This window comes from Giraffa tippelskirchi, chromosome 6, assembly GCF_054371585.1.
Source record: "Giraffa tippelskirchi isolate mGirTip1 chromosome 6, T2T-mGirTip1v1.2.pri, whole genome shotgun sequence".
In the NCBI taxonomy this organism is placed as follows: Eukaryota; Metazoa; Chordata; class Mammalia; order Artiodactyla; family Giraffidae; genus Giraffa; species Giraffa tippelskirchi.
In genome coordinates this window covers 30,442,117-30,464,541 of record NC_137280.1, presented here as the reverse complement: position 1 = coordinate 30,464,541, position 22,425 = coordinate 30,442,117, and the positions used below count along the sequence as shown (strand labels likewise).

Below are 22,425 nucleotides of genomic sequence, written 5' to 3'. Positions count from 1 at the left end.
AAAGATTTGCAGGCAGTTGTCATGTAACCGCTTAGTCCTTACTTAGCCAAGCTACACATATTCTTAATCTTTTTTTCACACAGTAAGTCAAACTCTTCGTTCTGATGTTCTCTAAACTCTTTCCAATACATCTATATATTTTAAAATATCGTTCTAGTGTTGACAGTATGTCCATTGTTTTCTATTTTAGAAAGCTTTTCATGGGACCAGAGCAACAAACTGAATTCTTTAGATAGAGTTTACTTCAGAGAGGATGTATAAATAATAGCATGATCATTACAAATTATCACTTGCCTAAGTGACGATGGAGGGATATCTCAATTTTACTTACTTTTCTACTTTTGTGGGTTATAGAGATAGATGATCTGAAAAGCCACATTTATTTTGTAAATTCTTTCCTTTTTTCTTTCTAAATGTATGTGAGGATGGGGTCTGTTGGGTTGGCCCAAAAGTTTGTTTGGGTTTTTCTATAAGATGCTATGAAAAACCAGAACAAGCTTTTGGGCCAACCCATATAATACTGCAAGCTTAGTCACTTCAGTCATGTCTGACTCTTTGCAACCTTGTAGACTATAGCCTGTCAGGATTCCTCAGTCCATGTGATTCTCCAGGCAAGAAAACTGGAGTGGGTTGCCATGCATTTCTCTAGGGGATCTTCCTGACCCAGGGATTGAACTGGCATCTCCTGCATCCCAGGCAGGCTCTTTATGGTCTGAGCCACCAGGGAAGCCCATAATACTTAATAATACCTTCCAAATGTCCCTTGGGTGAGCTTGTTTTTCATTTAATTTTACAGATGAAGGTCTAGCTTATAAATTATACTTTGACATCCACTTATCTTTGCCTCCTCATATTTTATGCAGACTTGACAATGGCACAGTTTTACAGTGAAATTGACACACCCTACCCTGATACATCAGGAGAATTGGAAATTCTTTATCTTGCTTTTCAGAGGAAAGGGAGATTTTTATTTACTGTACATCACATTTTATGAAATGGAACATTCAAATTTCTCTATTTACTGCCTCCTTACTTCCCCAGAGGTGCCCAAGCTTTTCCAATAATGTCTATGTAACCCACCATCTCTTACATCATTTCAAAACATGGACTAAAGAGCTGTTGGTCCAGTTTTCATGCCTGTGTTTGTTAATCATCCTTAGTAATTTGGTGTGAAGAGGGATGACTGAAGATAACAAGGAGACAGGAGAGGACTCCCGTATATGAATTTGATGTTAGTGAATGAGAGGCTGGAGTTTTCCTGTTCCTAAAAGAACTAATTTCATGGCTATAAAAGACAGTGGTTCTACAAGCACTCTGCCTGAAAACATATCAATTTAATTGTTCTTATCATCATTATTGAGCTTCCCTGGTGGTTCAGAGGTAAAGAATCAGCCTGCAATGCGGAGCTATAGGAGATGCAGGTTTGATCCCTGGGTCAGGAAGATCCCCTGGAGGAGGGCATGGCAATCCACATCTGGATTCTTGCCTGGAGAATTCCATGAACCAAGGAGCCTGGTGGGCTACAGTCTATAGGATCACAAAGAACCAGACACAAGTGAAGCAACTTAGCAGGCATGCACACATCATTATTACTCCATATATCCTCTCAAAAAAGGTTGAATCAAAGAGTTGAAATCACTTGACAAAATCTCTGTTGATGAAAATAGTTGCCCCAAGTCTCTGCAAGAAGCACATATGCATTAAAGACTTCATCTTACCAGATCCCTATCATTCAAAGGTAGTTTAGTACTCTCAGAATAAGATGAGGGCTGCTTTGCTAACCAAAGAAGTTAAAACCTAAGGAAAGATAAATAGGCAAGGTAGGATTAAATGGTAAGAGAAAAGTAAACAGTCTGAAACAATGGAATTGGTAACATTAAAAAGAGCCACATAGCTGATATGTGTTTCCTTTTGTGTGATGATGTTACTTCATGGTATTAACTCTTCAGTGAGGAGTTACCTAATGACAGTTTCTATCAAACTCCTGTTTGCAGATTTCTGGTACAGGAAAACAAGATGGTCAATTTACTGTCTGAAGTTTTCAGTTTTTATCAAAATGTTGTGGTTATATAGTCATAGTCATAATCATTATTTTTGTGTAACTCTGAAATATATAAAAAGACTAAAAATATTTCATGGAATGAAATTCCATTTCTTTAGTGAGCTGAGTCTATGAAAAAAACTTATGTAGAACTTTGGGGAAATTACTCAGAGGCTTCCCTCATAGCTCAGTTGGTAAAGCATCTGCCTGCAATGCAGGAGACCCAGGTTTGATTCCTGGGTTGGGAAGATCCACTGGAAAAGAAATAGGCTACCCACTCCAGTATTCTTGGGCTTCCCTTGTGGCTCAGCTGGTAAAGAATCCACCTGCAACGTGGGAGGCCTGGGTTCAGTCCCTGGGTTGGGAAGATCCCCTAGAGAAGGGAAAGGCTACCCACTCCAGTATTCTGGCCTGTAGAATTCCATGGACTGTATAGTCCATGGGTCTCAGAGAGTCAGACACGACTGAGAGACTTTCATTTTCATTCATGTCATCCTGTCACCAGACAACTAAAGTTTTCACATAAATGCCTAGAAATTTAATTAAGAAGGTTTGAACATTTACTCGGAGAAGGCAATGGCACCCCACTCCAGTACTCTTGCCTGGAAAATCCCATGGACGGAGGAGCCTGATAGGCTGCAGTCCATGGAGTCGCTAAGAGTCGGACATGACTGAGCGACTTCACTTTCACTTTTCCCTTTCATGCACTGGGGAAGGAAATGGCAACACACTCCAGTGTTCTTGCCTGGAGAATCCCAGGGACGGCGGAGCCTAGTGGGCTGCCGTCTATGGGGTCGCACAGAGTCGGACACGACTGAAGCGACTTAGCAGCAGCAGCAGCAGCAGAACATTTACTCTGAATTTCAGGTGACTTTTTTTTCCATCAGCAGATTATTTGAGAAAAGAGCCCACATGTTTTTTCAGGGAGGAATATTCTTCATTCAGTTCATCTCTTTCCCTTTCTTTCTTCCCTTCCCTCCTTTCTCCCTCACTACTTTTTCCCTCCCTCTCTCCATTTCTTTCTTCCTCCATGTTTAAGGAAGATAAGTGTCATGTCCTAAACCACTACAAACACTCCAAGATATTTTATGCACAATGTAGCTAAACATGAAATGGATGCACATGGAAATTGCAAATGTGGCTTCTGAGTAAAGGATAGGAGTCTACCAAGATTGTCTCTTATCCTGCTATTTGTTAATTTTTTTCCTTAAAAATTATCAAAGCACTGTTCTTGGCCAATTACAATCCACTTTGCAAGTGTAACTGCTTGTTAAGAAGTAAATACAGTAAAACAAACAAAAAGTAAATATGCTAAAGATCTAAAGAGCAATATAGGGGTTAGTTTTCAAACTAGGCAAGTAAATATAAGGAAATACAAAAACTCAGGCAGCAGAGTATAACTGTTTAAACACTCTGTGGGCTAAAATATAATCTATGAATTTGACCAGAGTTGAAAGAATTAAATTCTCAAAAGCGAACATGAATCCAATGAGCATGTCATTTCCTTGTTCACCTTCTTCTCCCTGAAAATAGACACTTTAGTGTCACATCTCTCTGAAAGCCAAATCATTGCTACTGAACTAGAAACAAACTCCAATCATGTGCCTAAATTAGGAAAAGTTTTGAACCTTGTGGATGAGAAAATGTTCAGTAGTTTTAATTTCCTTCTCTTTACCTTTACTCTCCATTCTAGAGTGAGCTTCTTTCTCCAAGTCTTGTCTTCTTCCTTCAGAGCCACAGGTGAAGGCAAGTGTGAGTCCTCCTGAGCCATGGAACAGAGAAGTATATCCCTCAGCCTCCCCCAGGTTCTCCAGAGACCCACAGGTCACGCCGCTAAGGACTCTCATTCCATTTCCACTCAGCTTGAGAGGACTCTTTCCCAAGGGGAAGAATTCCAACAGCATCCCGAGGAAGCTGTGTGGAATGACTGTCAAAGAAACAGACTTTGGTTGCTCTTCTCAGACATTCTTTATACTGGTCACCAGCAACCAGAGAGGCTTTCTCTGAGTATTTAAAGGAGTGTGGCACCTAGTCCTGCAGGAGTTCCGCCTGGCATCTCAGCAGAAGGTGCGAGTTGAGAAAACCTTTATCCTCAAACTCCCCATCGGTGGTATTTGCTCTATGGTCTCACACACTCACAGGGGCAAACTGGACTCAGTGATTTTTAACACTGAAAGATATTAGATATTGTTCAGCCACCAAGTCGTGTCCGACCCTTCAAGACCCCATGAACTGCAGCAAGCCAGGCTTTCCTCTCCCTCATCATCTCTCGGAGTTTGCCCAAGTTCATGTCCATTGAATCGGTGATGCCAAACAACTATCTCATCCTCTGTCACCCTCTTCTCCTTCTGTCTTCAATCAATCACAGCATCAGGGTCTTTTCCAATGAGTTGGCTCTTCTCATCAGGTGGCCAAAGTACTGGAGCTTCAGGTTTTGCTTTTGTCCTTCCAGTGAATATTTAGGATGCATTTCCTATAATAAACTTCAACTTTATTTTCAGATGTCCTCTCTACTTGAGTTTGCAAGAAACCAGAGAAAGTAAGTCCCTTTTAAGAGGACGGTCTCTCTACTGTACAAGTGTTCAAATAATATTAGCATTCACAGTAACTCTGCTGCCACCTGATAATAGATGAAAAATGGTTTTAAAAGAATATTAGTAAAAAAAATTTAATGTTTCTTGCTCAGCTTAATTCTACATATAGGACCTGACCTGTAAATCTATAAATAGAAATGTTACTTCTTTTTGACTTTTCTCCTTGAGAGAAAATAATTTTTACACTTTTTTCTTTCAAAGATTCCCAACTGTAAAGCATGTCAGTTAAATGTGAACTTTTACCCATCATAAAATAGTACATATACAAAAAAGGTAGGATGAGATTTTTTTCAGTTTTTGTGGATGTGTTTATTCTTAACTATAGTAATTTCTCTTATGGATCTTGTTTCTTGGTCTTAGAAAATTCAATTTCATAGAATTATAGTCTGGCAAAACATCCTTTAGTTCATGTAAGCTTCTTAAAAAGATACCTGTCTGGTATATCTTTCACAACTGGCAGAGAATGACACTCCACACCCTTTCTTAGAAATACAATTCATAAGTCTCTAATCAGCAAGTTTTATTAAAAGGCTTACCTAAAGAACACACTCACAAAAAGTCTGGTCTATTCTCAATTGGCTGTTTGAGGGGACATAATACAGTTGTTTAGCTTTGTTCCTTGCAAGTATTTGAATATTATTAAATGTCAACTACTGGTCTTCTCCAGGTTACATGACAACTTTCCTTTTCTTTTTTTTTGTTTGCTCATTTTTTTTCTCTCACTTGCTTAGAGAGTCCAGAAAAAAACTGAAACATCCTTAGAGTGTAACACTGATTTTTTTGTCTTAGAGAACCTTATGGAATGATTTGTTGTCAGAAAATTATTGCTGAGTTTATAGGATTTGCCTATTTGGTAAACTTGTCCACAGTGCTTTCTATATGCCACACATTTTGCAAGGCCATAGGCATTAGATGTCCTAAGACAGTTGCACAGCAAAATATTATTCTGGAATCTGATAAATACTGTAGTAGAAATTTATATAACGTACTATGGCAATATAGGGAGATATCTCAATCCAGAAGAACTGGAAATATTTTCACACAGCACTTGACATTTGAAATTGAATGATAGCTCTTCATAAGAAGTGAGCCTCCTATGCAAAGGTAGAGATTTCTAAAATAATAGTCAATAAGAAAGTAGTTCAATAAGACTGAAAATTAGACCATACATGTAGAAGTTGGGAGTTGGGACCAAAAGTTTATAATGAAACCTTGAGTTGAAAATTATATACCTTGCAAAGCATTTGGACTTTATCATGTTGGTTCAGTAATGTATGTATTCATTCAATAAATGTTTCGACAAGTATGTATTGAGTATATATTATGTGGTGGTAATATGGTAAACACTGGAGGCACAGCAGTGAATAAATTAAAAATCCGTGTTGTTTAAGCATTTATATTTTATAGGTAAAGACAGTGACAAATCAAATAGACAATATTATTTTACAATAATAATATTAATATATCTGTAGTATATAATGTGGAGAAGGCAATGGCACCCCACTCCAGTACTCTTGCCTGGAAAATCCCATGAACAGAGGAGCCTGGCGGGCCGCAGTCCATGGGGTCACTGAGTTGGACACGACTGAGCGACTCCACTTTCACTTTTCACTTTTATGCCCTGGAGAAGGAAATGGCAACCCACTCCAGTACTCTTGCCTGGAGAATCCCAGGGACGGGGGAGCCTGGTGGGCTGCCGTCTATGGGGTCGCACAGAGTCAGACACGACTGACACGACTTAGCAGCAGCAGTATATAATGTGACTTTTAAACATTGTAAGTGTTATAAAGAAAATTAAAATAGTTTAAGGAGAAATTAAGTGATGTGGGATGCAGAGAGTGGATAGGGAAGTTTCTTAAGAAAGGTAACACCTAAAAGTTTATCAATGTGAAGGGAAGCAGTGAGCCTTGCAAAGTTCTGGATAGAGTACTGAGGGCAGAGGAAAGAACAGGTTCAGAGACTGGAAGGAATTTCTTAGATGAGGAGAGATTATCATTGAATTTGAAATAGGATGAGCCTTGAAGGATATGGCACTAACACACAGTCAGAAACTCTGTCATTAACAAGAAGAAACTCTGAAACTCAGAAACTCTGTCATTTTTTCCTAACAAAGAAGATGAATGAAACTATATTCTTCTTTATTAGGAAAAGCAGCTTTAATAAACAGACTTAAAATCCTTTAAAATTATTAACTCTAAATTCTCTTTAACACTCCTTGCCTCTCACCTAGAATGAAGACTTTAGGATGTGGGTCATTCTGAAAAGGCAAATTTAAGTATTGAACACTTGCTTACATTTTCAGATCTTAAAGTTTGCATTGGGGTCTATGCATAAATGCTCATGGTCAGGGACTTCCCTGGTGACCCAGTGGTTAAGACTCTGTGTTTCAAAGGCAAAGGGTACAGGGTCAGCCTTGGTTGGGGAACAAAGATCCCACATGCTGCTGTGGCATGACCGAAAACATGCTCTTGGTCAGTATAGGTGAATGTTCCCCACTTTGACTTGGGAAAACTAGGTTTTCATTGAAATTGTTAATGAGAACAATTACAGAAGGAATCTTGATAAGGTCATTAATGGCAGTTCAGAGTTCAGTACGTTCTGGGGTTTCCCATTCTTTTGTTTTTGCTATAAAAAAAATGTTGTTCCTCTTACTGTCATTCTAAGCATTTGTTAGTAAGTCTTGATGCTAAAATACAGGGTATTATTGGGAGACTGGGGACTTTTCAGGGTTATTTTTGAAAGTAGCTTGAAGTTTGCCTCTGTGCTCTGAACTGGGTTGAGCTTCCATTTATATTGTTGCGCGTGTACCTCTGGAAACATGACAAAGATAAATAGATTGAGTAGAGTAACATCAGAGGCCAAGATGAGTTACAAAAAGAAGCATCTTTAGTTTCCCAAGCTCACAGTAATTTTCAGTGCAAAAGAGCGTTTCACTTGCTACATTCTCAGAGCTTTCTTTTATAACAAGGACATGTCTCTTCTCCATCCTGATTCTTTGTTGTTTTGAAATGCATGTGTAGGGGACAATATTTACCATGTTAAACGTCCTCAGATTTGCACTGCATTTGATTTTATGACTAACCTTGTCTTCTGTCACCTGACATTTGCCAATGAATTTCTGTTCATAACTAAGGCCTTAGACAAAGACTTGACAGATCCTCCCCACAGCAGCACCCTATCCTAAATAAAACAAGTGATGGTTTCCCATATGTTTTATGAAGCGGCACACAAGCTGTTTAATTACAGTGTGTCTTAGGAGAAGAATTTAAAACTTTAGATTCAGAGAAAATGCGCTCCTTTTCAAGAGCAAAGGAATGCCCCAGAATTCCCATGGCCTCCTCAAAGCATGCAAAGATGTACTCCTGCTTCCTTGTACTATCACAGGTGAATAAAGAAAGGTAAAGTAGCAGGTGTGTAGGAAACCAATTCAGGAGTAAGCTAGTTGGCAATGGCGTCATGTCAACTCGTGTGTCAGTGTTTCATGTCAATTTATTTTGAATTCAGCCAAACTTTTTCTTCTCTTCTCACTCCATGTTCATGCTCGTTACTAAGTCGTGTCTGACTCTTTGCAACCCTATGGACAGCTGTCCATGGGGTTTTCCAGGCAAGAATACTGGAGTGGGTTGCCCTTTCCTCCTCCAGGGTATCTTCCTGATCCAGAGATCAAACCCATGTCTCCTGTGTCTCCTGCATTGGCAGGCAGATTCCATACCACTCAGCCACCTGGCAAGCTCTCTCCAAGGGCAAGCTATAAATCGCATCTCAGCACCTTAATTCTGGATAATGCTGCAAGCATTTTATCAATAAGATGTAGACAAATCTACATTTGTGTTTTACATGTCGATGGAGTTTACATTGTCATAAGAGAGTCATGGCCACCAATGGCTTAAAATATTTGCTTTGGAAATAGCAGAATTTGAAGAACGCAAGCTCTCACTGACAAGGAGCAGAAGGAGACGGATGATGTAGGAGTCAAAGAGAGACAGTTTCCTCTGCTCCAGACATTTTGCTACTCTTTGTACTTCCCACGGCCCTTCAGCCTGGAAATGAGAGAGACGCCTGCCTGTCAGGGGGAATGAGTTTGGGATTAAAGATAGAAATTTCTGTGTTAGTTGTTTTTTTTTTTTTTTTTAATTTTTAACTCAGAACAATTTTTATTAGAATGCAACTTTCAAATTTTTCTCTCAAGGGAACAACAGAGCCATAAACACTACCAAATAATGAACAAACTTATGACAAGGGACCATCAGTAGAATGAGCCACATCTGGTTCAAATACATGAAACTTCAAAGATAATTCATTATTTGGTAGTGTATTATTTGTTTTCTAACAACTTTTGTTTAACATTTTGAGTAGATACATAGAAAACTAAGAGAGAGTTGGATTTATCCAGTCTATGGGACAAAAGCATCCCGTAAAGAACTTGTTATCCTCCTTGACTACAGCAGAGAGGAGAGAAACACTATGAAAGGACTCTTTCTAAATACCTTCTGCTTCCTTGTTTGGTACTGAGACCATTTAAGGGCTTGTGGTAATGAATGTTATATTTAGCTCCCTCTTTTTAAAAAATATGTATATTTAAGTGCATGTGTTAGTCGCTCAGCCGTGTCCAACTCTTTGCAATCTCATGGACTGTAGCCTGCCAAGCTCCTCTCTTCATGGAATTCTCCACGCAAGAATACTGGAGTGGGTGGCCATTTGCTTCTCCAGGGGATCTTCACAACCCAGGGATCGAACCTGGGTCTTTTGCATTGCAGGCAGATTCTTTACCATCTGAGCCACCAAGGAAACCCAATCACACTGTTTATCCATTCATTCCACAATTATGTCTTGAGTGTATAATACACCATGTGCCAAGTACCATCCTAGACTTTGGGAACATAAAGGTAATTGATGTGGACACTGTCCCCATCATTCTGAAGCTTACAAGCAAGTGATTAACTATTTGAAATGATCAAATATTCTCCTCTTGGGTCTGGTAGGGAGAAATTCAGGAAAAAGGGGAAAAAAATCTAGTATAATGGTGCGTTCGAAAATATATTAAATATGTAATCATGAAAAATGGACCTAGAAAATAATAAAAGTGATTAAAAACTATTGGCAAAACAAACATCTGTGTAAAAAGCCTTGCAAACATAATACCTACATGGCTGAAGTAAATGGTATTTATGTGGTCATACACATGTAAGCTGGAGAAGGAAATGGCAACCCACCCCAGTATTCTTGCCTGGGAAATCCCATGGACAGAGGAGCCTGGTGAGCTAGAGTCCATGGGGTCACAAAGAGTCAGACACAACTGAGCAACTAAAAAACAACATGCATGTAAGTACTGATTATTGATCTAATTAAAATATTGTTATAAGTATAATAAGAATGGGAAGAAAGACAAGTGTTGGTATGTGATCTAAATTTCCATCTTTCAAAAGAAAGGAAAATAGAGCAAAATTTATAAATCAAGAAATGATAAGTGTATTACTTAAAACTATGGAAAACATACCTATGGAGATATATTCCAGAAAAGAACACCTAAAGAGTTAAATGGCTTTTGTGTTTCAGGACAAGACTAAATAGAGAGAAGGCAGGGGGTACTGCCTCTATAATAAGTCTATGGTAACAAATTGATTTCTTGTAAACTATGTTTGTGAACTGCTTTCACTAAAATTAAAGTAATATTAAAACAGTGAAGTCTTCCTTAGACTTCTTTCATATCCTTTGTGAGTCTGTAAGCTTATTAATGTTGAACACAGATGTAAAATACAATTAATGAACTCTTCACAGAATATACCAAGTGGTATTTATCCTTTCATATATCTCTTGCTACTTATCAATAAAGTCATTTATAATAAAACTAGGAGCAAGGCCATAGGGCTTCGATGGCCTTCTTATATGTTAAGTGGTTGACAATTAGAAATTATGATTTTGTAAGGAGAGGTGACAGGCAAAAGATCATCAATATTAGTTCTGCTTGCGCGTGCTCAGTTGTGTCTGACTCTTTGCAACCCCATGGACTGTAGCCCTCCAGGCTCCTCTGTCCATGGGATTTCCCAGGCAAGAATACTGCAGCAGGTTGCCATTTCCACCTTCAGGGCATCTTCCAGACCCAAGGATCGAACCTGTGTCTCCTGCTTTGCAGGCGGATTCTTTACCCATTGAGCCATCAGGTATATGACCTAATACTAAAGAGGAGACTTTGAGAAGTAAAAAGGGGTGGTAACTATTTATGTGGTCATAAGCGTGTAAACACTGATTTCTCCAACACTTATCCAACTACTTCTCTATCTCTTCCTACAAAAATTAATCACATTGTACTTCCTAAGGAAATATTTTTGGAATATAGGCAGCCACTCCATTTCCCCTCACTATTACTTTGGTGACAACATATAATAATGAATAAATGTTCAAAATTATAGAAAAAACACATATACACATAAGCAGATTTGAAAGCTATCCTACATTTTCCTATTTAACTAAACAAAATTGTTTCCTACCTCAAAAGCTGTTAAAGCGATGCAAAAAGAAACAAACAAGCAAAACACCCAAGACACGGAATAAAAGAAATACAAAATACAGATAGCCATCTGTAGCATTTGTTGAAAAAGAAACTTAAACAGTAGATAAACACTTCAATTTCAGAATTAAGGCTTGTTGCTCATACTTTGAAATCCATCAGCTTTAAATTCAAATCCTGGTTCCTCCTGGAGAAAATTACTTTAGTTCATTTAGTCTCAGTTTCCAGATCTGCAAAATGGGAATAAAATGACAGTAAGACTTAAGTAAAACAATGCCTTTAAATCACATGGTGATCAAACATAGGTGCCCATCTATAAGTACAGGTAGACCTTGGAGATACTGAGGGTTCTGTTCCAGACCATGGTAATAACATCGGATTTTTTGCTTTCCCACTGTATGTAAAAGTGTTTCACTCTTCTGTAGTCTGTTCAGTGTAGTCTAGAAAGTAATGTATATACCTTACTTTAAAAGTACTTTATTGCTAATAAATGTTAACCATCAGCTGAACCTTCGGTGAACACTAATCTTTATTGCTGGTACACGGTTTGAAATATTGTGAGGATTACCAAGATGTGACACAGGCCCACAAAGTAAGAAATGCTGTTGGGAAAATGGTGCTGGTTGACTTAATGTAGGGTTTCCACAAACCTTCAATTTGTAAAAAACACAGTATCCACGAAGCACAATAAAGCAAAGAACACTGAAGCGAGGTATGCCTGTGTAAGTTTTTTCTTAATTATTAAAGCCAGGTCACACTATTGCATACATAGTGCAGTGTTTATGATTGATACTAAATGCGCAATAATAATGATAGTGACCACTCATTGAGTATCCCATTTGAACTCCATTATTTATGTGAAGGCCATTAATCCTCAGGAAACCCTACAGGAAAAAGGGCATAGGCTCACAGAGGGGAAAAGGAACTTGTTCTGGGTCACACAGTTAATGTGTGTGAATCCAGAAACGCTTGACTCCCAAAACCCAGGCCCTTTACATTACTATTATACATCACCAGGAATGTTGCATTTCTATCAGGAAATCGGAATTATTAAATAAAAGTGCTACCTTCAAAACAGGGAGAAGTCCCATGGAAATGAGAACAAGCTTCCAACTATGTTTAACATTAATAACATAACAACAACAAGTGCTTTCTTACAGGGGAAATTTTAAATCTGTGTCCATTCAAATTAATTAAAGCAGCACCTGTCTCCTTAAAAAGAAAAATTAGGGCCAATATATTGAGCTGTATATGGGGATTACTTATTTGAGCATTAAGATAAAATTTAAAGTCTACTAATATGAGTCTTTAGCAGTGTAATATATTACACAGGTATGTAGGGCTTCTGACAGCGAAGTAATTTACATACATTATTTTAACAATCCTCATAATTTTTCTGCTGGGATGGTAAGTAGCAATTATTTCTCAGATTTTTCAGATAGTGAAACAAAAGCAAAGGGGAGGAAAATCTTTCATATGTATTTCTCAATAGATCTCAAATTTTATTTTTAGCTTTGGGAGTATTGCTGTATTTGAGGGTGATTATAATAAAATATGTCTTTATTTTAAGTGGGAAAATAGTAATGGCTAACCTTAGAGATATGCTCTGAGTTATAACAACAATTGAGAAGAAGGAAATCAATTCATGTGTTCTTCCTACAACTACACAAAATATCCAGGTGTACTCTGACAACTGCTTCAATTGAATTAACATCTCTTATCAAATAGCTTCCCTGGTGGCTCAGTGGTAAAGAATCTACCTGCCAACCCATGGCTGATTCATGTCAATGTATGGCAAAAACTATTACAATATTGTAACGTAATTAGCCCCCAACTAAAATAAATAAATTTATAAAAAAAAAATTAAAAAAAAAAAAAAGAACCTACCTGCCAACGCAGGAGACACGAGTTTGATCCCTGGTTTGAGGAGATCCCCTGGAGAAGGAACTGGCAACCCACTCCAGTATTCTTGCCTGGGAAATCCCATGGACAGAGGAGCCTGGCAGGCTACCGTCCATGGGTTGCAAACAGTCAGACACAACTTAGCGACTGACAAGCAACCACAACACCAACTTATCAAATAAGTCATTTTTTTGACATCAACATTTAAAGTGACTTAAAAAATGCAAGTGGTAGAAGCACCACCTGAAAAGCAATTAGCCATCAGATTCTACATCTACTTTGTAATATGAAAGATACAATGCAAGAATCTTTCCTTGAGATGTGTGTTTGTGATATGAGGATCACAGCCCTCAAGTAAAAACTCAAACTATAGGGGGCAAAAAGTCAGCATGGAATTACCACTAGTTTTATTTGAAAACTCATCATATGGTTTTTATGAGTTTTCAAACAAACTAGAAAGATGAAAACAAAATGGAAGTAAGGAAATCTGATATTCCTCATGAGTCAGATTCTGTTTGTCTGATTGTGCCAAGTTGTGCTTTACTGCATCTGTGATGAGTAAATGGCAATTTAAGTGCACTAATTGGTTGCAGAATTCTCCTATCAGCAGTTTAGTTAACAATGAGATTTAAATTAGTTGTCTCCAGATAGTGAATGTTGTTACAGTTCGATAGAACAGTTGGCCTTTTGTTAATTTTGCTTTGATGAAATTTAGAAAATCTTAATTTTATGAGAGAAAAGCTATAATAACTAATTGGGACATTACCTATGAAAGAAAATATAGGAGATAATAAAACTTTGCAGAAAAGATGAATATTGAAGTAATCTCAGTTTATTTACCACTCCTACAAATATTTGATGAGTACCTACTATTTGCCAGATATTGTATGGGATAAAATGATAGGCAAAGATAGACATACTGCCTATGTTTATGACAGTTTTGAGAAGGAAACAGACATGCATCAAAAAAATACACATAAATGTAAAATTAGAAGAGGTCAATGTTATGAAGATATGTTATGAGAGTATATAAGAGAAGATCTGACAATTTAAGGAAGTCAGGGAACACTTCCTCTGAAGTGATGACTGAATTGTAACCTGAAGGATGAGTAGGAATTGAAGAGACAGCAGGAGGAAAAAGCATTTTGAGCAAAGGAAAGACAATGTACAAGGGCCCTTTAGGAGATAGCTCAGTATATACAAAGACTGAACGAAGTTCAGTGTGCCAGAAGTAGAGGCAGAGTGGAAAGGTTATTTTGTACAATTATATTAAATATAATTCATGTCAACAGCTGCAGTAGTAAAGTTTCCAGCGATAATGGGGACTAGCTATGCCCTCCTACCTGAAACAGGGATATGAGATGAAAATACATGAAACAGTGATTTTTCAGACATTGCTCAGTGGACAGTGCTGCTCAAGAATTACTACAGGAAGGGAAATGAACTAGTTGGGTGCTATGTGCCCCACCTACTGCCTAGAGAGTATATCCAGAGAGGGAAGATCAACACAGAGCTTGCAAGATTCTGAGTTGAAGGGACAGAGCTGTGAAACTGGGGACAACAGAGGAGAGAAGAAAAGAAAGATCCGCAGAAAGGGAAGAGGTACATGGGAAAGGGAGAGCTACACAGAGAGATAATTTAAAAATCTACAGAAACCTGAAGAACGTCCCTAACACTAAGAAAGAACTACCATGAAAGACCAGGCTGAACCATACTGAAAGATCTTACAGAGTCAGGAATGCCATTTAAAATAGTACCAAAAAATGGAAACACTTATATAAAAATCTAAAGGAATATGTTCAGAATCTCTGTGCTGCACACTACAAAAAAATCACTACAACATTTATAAAAGATCTAAACAAGTGGAGAGATATATTTGGTTTATGGATTAGAAGACTTGCTATTGTTAAGATGCCAACTTATTTATTCAACATCATCCCAATCAAAATTCCAGAAAAGTTTTATTGAGATATCAGTAAGAAGATTTTAAATTTTGCGTGGAAAAAAGGAATTAAAATAGCCCCCAAAAATCTTGAATAGGAATAAAAAGTTGGCAAATTCATGCTTCCTGGTATCAAGACATTATAAATCTACAATAAGACAATGTGATATTAGTAAAAGGATAGATAGAAAAGTCAATGGAACAAAATAGAAAGTCCAGAAATAAACCCACTGAAGTATACTCCAAATGAAATTTTACAAAATTTCAGAGGCCGTTATAACAGAAATAATAGTCTTGCCAACAAATAGTACTGAAATCATTAGGCAGCCATTTATAGCTGCAATATCCTCCTCATATATTATATAAAAAATTAACTCAAAAACCTAATGTAAAACAAACCTATAAAACCTTTAGATACAACTATGAAAGTACAATCTGTAAAAGGAAGCATGACCCATAGATCAAAGAAGATATCAAAACGGGAATTAGAAAGTATTTTTGGACTGAATGAAATCAAAATGAGAACATGACATATAAAATTCACAGAATGTCATACTTAAATAGAAATTTACAACATCAAACACTCATAATAAAGAAGAAAAAGTGTTTCTAATCAATGACTAATACTCTATATTAAGAAACTAGAAAAATAAGAGGAAATTAAACAAAAAAAGGAAACGGGGACATAAAGAGAAACAATGAAAGATCAGAAAGCAAAGGAGTAAAAAACATGAAGCCAATAGAAAAATATCAATGACACCAAAAGCTATTCTTTGAGAAGATCAATAAAATTGATAAGGTTCTAGCCAGATTGATCAAAAATTAAAGAATACACCAATAATCAATATTAGAAATGAGAGGAGGGGATGTTATTATAAATACTACAGTATAAGAAGGATAATAGAGTATAATGAATAATTTAGGTCAATAAATTTTACAACTTAAAATGAACAAATTGTTCAAATACACAAGGTATATATGCTTAATAAGTTGAATATATTGTCCAATATCTTCCCACAAAAAATAAAAAAATCTTCAGGCCCAACTGGCTTCTTGGATGGATTCTACCAAATATTAAAGAAATAAATAATGTCAGTTTTATGTAAACTCTTGCTAACATTGAAAAATAAGAAATAGAGAATATTTCTCAATGCATTCTGGGAGGTCAGCATTATGCTATTAAAATTAATAATATTACAAGGAAAGAAACCTACAAACCAATATCCCTCATGAACATAGATGCAAAAAATTTAAAACATTTTAACAAGTTGACTCTAGTAAAAATAATATAAGGGCTTCCCTGGTGGTTCAGTGGTAAAAAGTTTGCCTCCAAAGCAAGAGATGCAGTTTCCATCCCTGGGTTGGGAAGATCCCCTGAAGAAGGAAATGTCAACCCTGGGAAATCCCATGGACAGAGGAGCCTGGCAGGCTGCAGTCCATGGGGTCATGAACAGCTGGACACACTTAGCAACAGACTTAGGACTCTGTCTTTGAATTTGAAAGAATGATACATCAATGGGGTTTATTCCCCAAAAAATGCAAAGTTGGTTTAACATTCAAAAATTCAAATCATTCCACATTAACAGACTATAAAGAAAAAAAGCATAATTATTTCAATGGATGCAGAAAAAATTTTAGTAGAATTCGGTGTCCATTCATAATAAACACTGTAAGAAAACTAAGAATAAAAAGGAATTTCATCAACCTGATAAAAGATATAATAAAAAATCCTACAACTAACATCATACTGAGTGATGAAATGCTTTCCTCCAATGATCAAAAAAAGCATAGAATATCCAATCTTACCATCTCTGTTCAAATTGTTTCAGAAGTCCTAGCCAGTGACAAAAGACAAATAAAAAAGAAGTAAAATTATCTTTATTCTCAGAAGACATGATAGAACATCCTAATTGTGTTAGTTGGTTAGTCGTGTCTGACTCTTTCATGTCGGTGAAGTTGCTCAGTTGTGTCTGACTCTTTGCGAGCCCATGGACTGTAGCCTACCAGGCTTCTCTGTCCATGGAATTTTCAGGCAAGAGTACTGGAGTGGGTTGCCATTTCCTTCTCCAGGGGATCTTCCCAACCCAGGGATTGAACCGGAGTCTCTGGCGTTGCAGGCAGACGCTTTACCATCTGAGCCACTTGGGAAGCCCTTTTCATGTCTGACTCTTAAGGAATACAGCAAAAAAAAAAAAAAAAAGACTGCTAGAACTAGTGAGTTTAGCAACATTGCATGATACAAGATTGGTATCCAAAATCAGTTTCTGTTATTCTTACAGTGAAACAGTTGCTGTAATCGCAATTAAATCACAGACTCTAACACCAAAATTCATCCCACCTGAAGCCATGTTTTACATGCACTGTATTCTGTATATTTCTTATATGTCTGAGTTAGAGTAGGTGATTTTATTTATTTATTTTTTACATCTCTATGACTTGAGTGTTTCGTAATTGGAAGTTTTTACCTGAGATTATTGTAATACTTCCCTTAGACCTATCAGAGCTACTTCTGTCCTGGATACCGTCTGCAATTGTTCCTCTTCCCACACTGAGAAGCAAAGAGGACAGGTCTTCCTGCAGCTCCTGCTCCAACTTCTAGACCACTCTCTGGGTACAATATCCTACCCCAAATGGTCACTGACTGGACTTCTTCCCTGGGTCTGTCTTTCTAAGAGTGGACCACACTGTAGTATGAATACTTCAAAGCCATTGGTTTGGCCCTGGGCTTCCCTTTGCTGTGGGCTGTTTGGATGTCAGACCTACAGGCTCAAGTGTTTATATGACTGTCATGGTGTAGAAGGAAGATTTGTGTGGATAGGATGAGAATGGGTGAGCCAGGGGCATTGCCCAGCTCTTCACGTTGGGTGACATGTCACCAAGGTTTACAAGAATCTTACATTCAAACCTGGCCTTCTGGATGTTGAGAAGTACATTTGTCAAGGGATGTAGACAGAACACATTTTACTTTAACTATTTCTTAAAACTTTTAAATGTTTGGATCCATGGCAAATGGGCCACCATTTATACTCTTGTTCCAGGCTCTGCAGACGTCTGAAGCAGGCCTGTCTTAAACAGTAAAGCTTTAGCTGAGTAATTACTATGTACCTAATATTCTGTAAGTTCTTGATGATGTCTACTTTTCTGACATTTCTAGACTAATCATTTTGATTTTTCACCTACCCCATAATCTCAGGTTAAGCAATTCATTGCTCATACTCAAACAGTTCATTCTTCTTCATCTCCTTCCATCAACAACTCTTGTTTGTCTCCATCATCGTTTTCATTGTGGATGATGTTACAGTTGCTGATCTAGCAGACATTTATGTATTCCTTGAATGTAGTTTTGCATTTTCTTTCTCAACAGGTGCTGTTCTGTGTAGGAGAATTGTGGGATATTTTTCTCATTTCAATCGTGCCTCCAAACTATCAGGTTGTCTCTGACTGAAAAAAAAGAATATAGAGTTTTTGTAAGGTATGAAAAATAGTTCAGAATTTTAAAAGAAGTACAGGCAGGTCACAAATTCTCTAAAATATTTACACCTGTTGCACTGATGAATCATCTGGCTTCTAGTAAATGAATTATAATTTATTTGTTTATTAAAAGTGGCTTAACCAGGATTAAAAACATTTTAACACGTTGAATCCGAGACGAACTTGTTCTGTCACATATTGTAGGTGTTAACGTCTCAGAAAAGCAATTACTAAGAACTCCTTAGGGGTTCACTTCGAATGTCATTTTTTCCTTTGCTCTTTTCCATCTTCTAAGTAATACTTTTGCTTAACTTTGGCATTCTTTGGCATTAACAGTTGAAGAAAACCATCCTAATTAAAAAGTTTGGCTTTTGAGATGAAATAGCCTGTTGTATTTCATTGAGGCTCTTTAGAAAATGTAAATATTTTGAGGTGATGTACTTCATTTCTTATATTTTAATATTTGCTTTAATTTGTGCCTGTATATACGATGACAGTAAGCAATCTGGCTTTATAAGTTTGTATTAATGTCTCCATTAAGCTACAAAAAGCAGCTGCTACCCTCATCTCATTTTATCTTTTTATCTTTTCTCTCTTTTACTTAGCATTTGTATAAATCGGTTTAACTTTCCTTACAAATCGTGCCTTGAATGTGATGTGGGCTTCTTAGTAATTTAAAAGTTGCCATTTGGGATCAATTAGGTCTTCCTTTAGTTTACCTTGAAGCCAGAGAATATGTGTAATATATGCATATACATACACATATATATTTATTTAAGCAAAGTTAATAATCGATAAATTTTTCTCACCAAGCTGCAAAAAGAGCAAGAAATGCCTTAGCTATTATTATCATCATTAGCATAATGCTTGGTTTATAAAGTATCTCTTTTTTTTTTTTAATTTTAGTTGGGGGCTAATTACTTTACAATATTGTATAAAGTATCTCTAAAAGAAAATTGTTTCTTAGAACAAGAATCAAATAGGAATCAATAATGTGGAAGGGAGTGGGAAAAAAGAAGAAATAAATCATCCTGAGCGCTGTAGGATCTATAGTTTGTAAAATATTCAGCTTCCAGACAGTTTTTTGGAAGTAGGGAGCCATCCAGTTTTAAGTGTCTGAAAGCCAGAAGACTGCGTTCTCTCCCATGAAAATCTGTATTGTTCCACCTGGTTAGGGTATATTTTTACTTAAACGGGCCAGCATTTATTTTCGGAAGGGAAAGTGATAGATGGTGGCTTCCTGCTTCCATATGTGCTCTTCTGAGCCCGGGGAACAATCCAGTTGACTGGAAAAGGAGAATGTGACCAATCCTCCCATCCCACTATTCAGCCGCTGGCAGGGCTCAAGGCTGGGTGCCAACACTCTGGCAGGTTTAAGACTATTTCCTGGCAGCCATTGGCTTTGAGAGGCCATATGACTCTGCCTCTGTCCGCCTGGATTTTGTTCTGAATTTCTTAAGGGCTTGCTTCTGAGCAGCATCTCAGCAGCAGCAGCAGGAGCCCTGGGATTCTGCGAGGCCATGTTCGCCAGGCACTCTGGAACCCTGAGCAGCCCCAGGCTCCTGCCAGCCGCCTGCTTCAGGGCTTCAAAGGAGGGCTGGGCTGGAGGACCCAGCATGCTTTGCAGCAGCTGCCACAGCCCCTCTTTGAAGCACCATGGTAGCCAACAGAGAGGATTCTGTGTTACGTACAGTATGACCCTGGAGGTGCCAGCCAGCTGCTGTGACTCAGCTAAAAACAGGGAACTCGCTGTAAGAGAGAGGGCGTAAAGGGGAGAGATTACCGAGGGGGAGGGAAGAGAGGAAAAGCAGCAGGAGTTTATGATGCCCAGAGTTTGTCAAAGGGCTCAAAACGCATTTCTGAAAGAACTTTCTGGATAGGCCAAAGGAAGCCTCATCTCTGTGAGTCTCAAATCTGTCTGGGCTACACAATGTTTAATGGCCTGGTGTCTAAGGAAAACAGGAGGCAGCCAGATTAGGGCAAACCAAGAAAATAAATTTTCTGTCCTCTGACTCTCAGGTGCCCTGAGGAAAACACGTATGAATTCGCTCTTCCAGATTTCATTTGTGATCAAACACACTGATGTAAAGAAACAGACTCACTCTGTGTAAACATTTTTTTTCTTTTTCTTTTTTCTGTGGTGTCCTTAGAACACGAGAGGTTGCTGTCTGAAGTGATCATCTCAGAAACAACTCTGAATCTAAACTGTCAAGAAAATAACACAATATGAGACAAATTTACTTTTGAAATATTCTATGATGTCCCTTTCCTTGGCTCTGAACAGTTGTTTAAGGCAAAAATTGATGCTCAGCTAAAGGCAGGTCTTTCAACAGCAATCTCAGTTTTTACCCAGTGAAACATTTGCTAGGGGACATTGCTCAGTTCAAAGGTAGAAATTTTTAAATGTATATAGACCATAAGATGCAAAATGCAAATTGGCTGAAAAAACAAAAGCAGTCTTGGGAAAAGTGCTAGAGAGGGGACATCGCAGAGAGAGAGGAACAAGATTTGATTCCATCAGCATTTTAAAGCAAAGACCAAGGTCCTGTCTCCTTAACATCCCATATGAAGAAGGTGTTTCAAAGATGATGCAATGATCAGTCTGGTTGCACAGAGAAGAAAATCAAGTCTGTGCCTTTTATCCACCAGACTTGAGATTGTGAGTGAGAAAGAAGCTTAGGGTTAAGACACTAGAATGATCAAGTTTGCTCATGACAAGGAAGAAGGAGCATACAGCGCATCAGCAGGCCTGGGTGTGTCTGATCCTGGCAGAGTTTCTAAGGTGATAAAACCTTGAGCAAGTGGTGACAGCAATCCTCTGAGAAAAAAACTTAGTCTCCAGAATTTCCCCAGCAATTTTTCTTCTGGTCTGTTCAGCCCTCGTGAAACATGTCAAATTGATAGCAAAGAAAGGGACTCGAACCAGGCCTAAGGCTTAGATGTACTGTTTTATTTTCTTTTTGTTTTCCTGTCCATGCCAGCTGGATAGATAAACAAGTAGGTTTGGTTTAAGAAGAATAATTTTCCCCTCAGATCCAATTCACTTTCATAAGCTTATGAAAACTGGATCCTCAAACTTAATGGAATTTCTCAGACACCTTATTTTTATTGTGGAGTATATGTACTTGATATATGGAGAAAAGGAGAGGAGAATATATGCTTAGAAAAGGAGAAGAGAATATTTTCTTTTTCTCAGCGGCTCGCTTTTGAAATTCTGTTTCCATGTGAGAAGGAACTAGTATCTCTTTAGCAGGTCTTCTGATGAGCACTTAAAAAAGCAAACTGAGATTACAAGAGAGCACGTTAGAGGTGAAGGGGGGCCTCATTTCTGCCTAATCCCAAAAGATTATAAAGAGCTTCAATAGTAAAATGGTAAGAAAGGAAGAATATGATCAGGAAAGGAAGACTATCAGAGAATGGTGTGAGGGAGGAGCACGGACTCGGTAGAATTAGGAATTCCTCTAAATCAAAGAGTAAAAGAAAGCACCAAGTGGCATCATCCCCAATGCCCTCCATCTTGCCACTTGAAATAAAAAAGCCTTGAGAAAGAGCAAAAATGAGAATGAAAAGCTGAATGATCTGGCTGACAAGCTGGATTGGTTGTAGCCCCAGGTGAGAAGGGGAGGCTCGATTGGCTAAATGTCAATATTTATTCACAGTTTTTCGTGACCCCTTTATTCCAAGTACCATTTGATCCCGTAGGAGTCCTCGCCTGATTCTGGAGATCCCCTATGTGGTTTAGTAAGCAACTGCCACTCCTAGTAATTAACCTTGCAAATTTTAGGACCCGGTACTGGATTGAATGGCGGCCCTTCAAGAGAGTCATGTACAACCTGCGAGGATGAACATCTGTGAAGAAACATCTTTGCAGATATAATCGTGAAGGATAGTGAGATGAGATCATCATGTGTTAGAAAAGGCCCCAAACCCAAGAACAGGTGTCCCTGTGAGAGAAGAAAAGAGGGAG

At 37.9% G+C, this 22,425-nt stretch overlaps 1 long non-coding RNA gene across 1 annotated transcript; it reads left to right on the top strand.

Annotated features, from left to right (window-relative positions):
- Positions 1 to 9,864: 9,864 nt before the first annotated feature.
- LOC145511654 (uncharacterized) lies at positions 9,865 to 21,838 on the top strand. The gene is made up of 2 exons (XR_014058032.1): positions 9,865 to 9,957; positions 20,609 to 21,838. It is a non-coding gene; the product is annotated as an uncharacterized LOC145511654 (long non-coding RNA).
- The last annotated feature ends 587 nt before the right edge of the window (positions 21,839 to 22,425 follow it).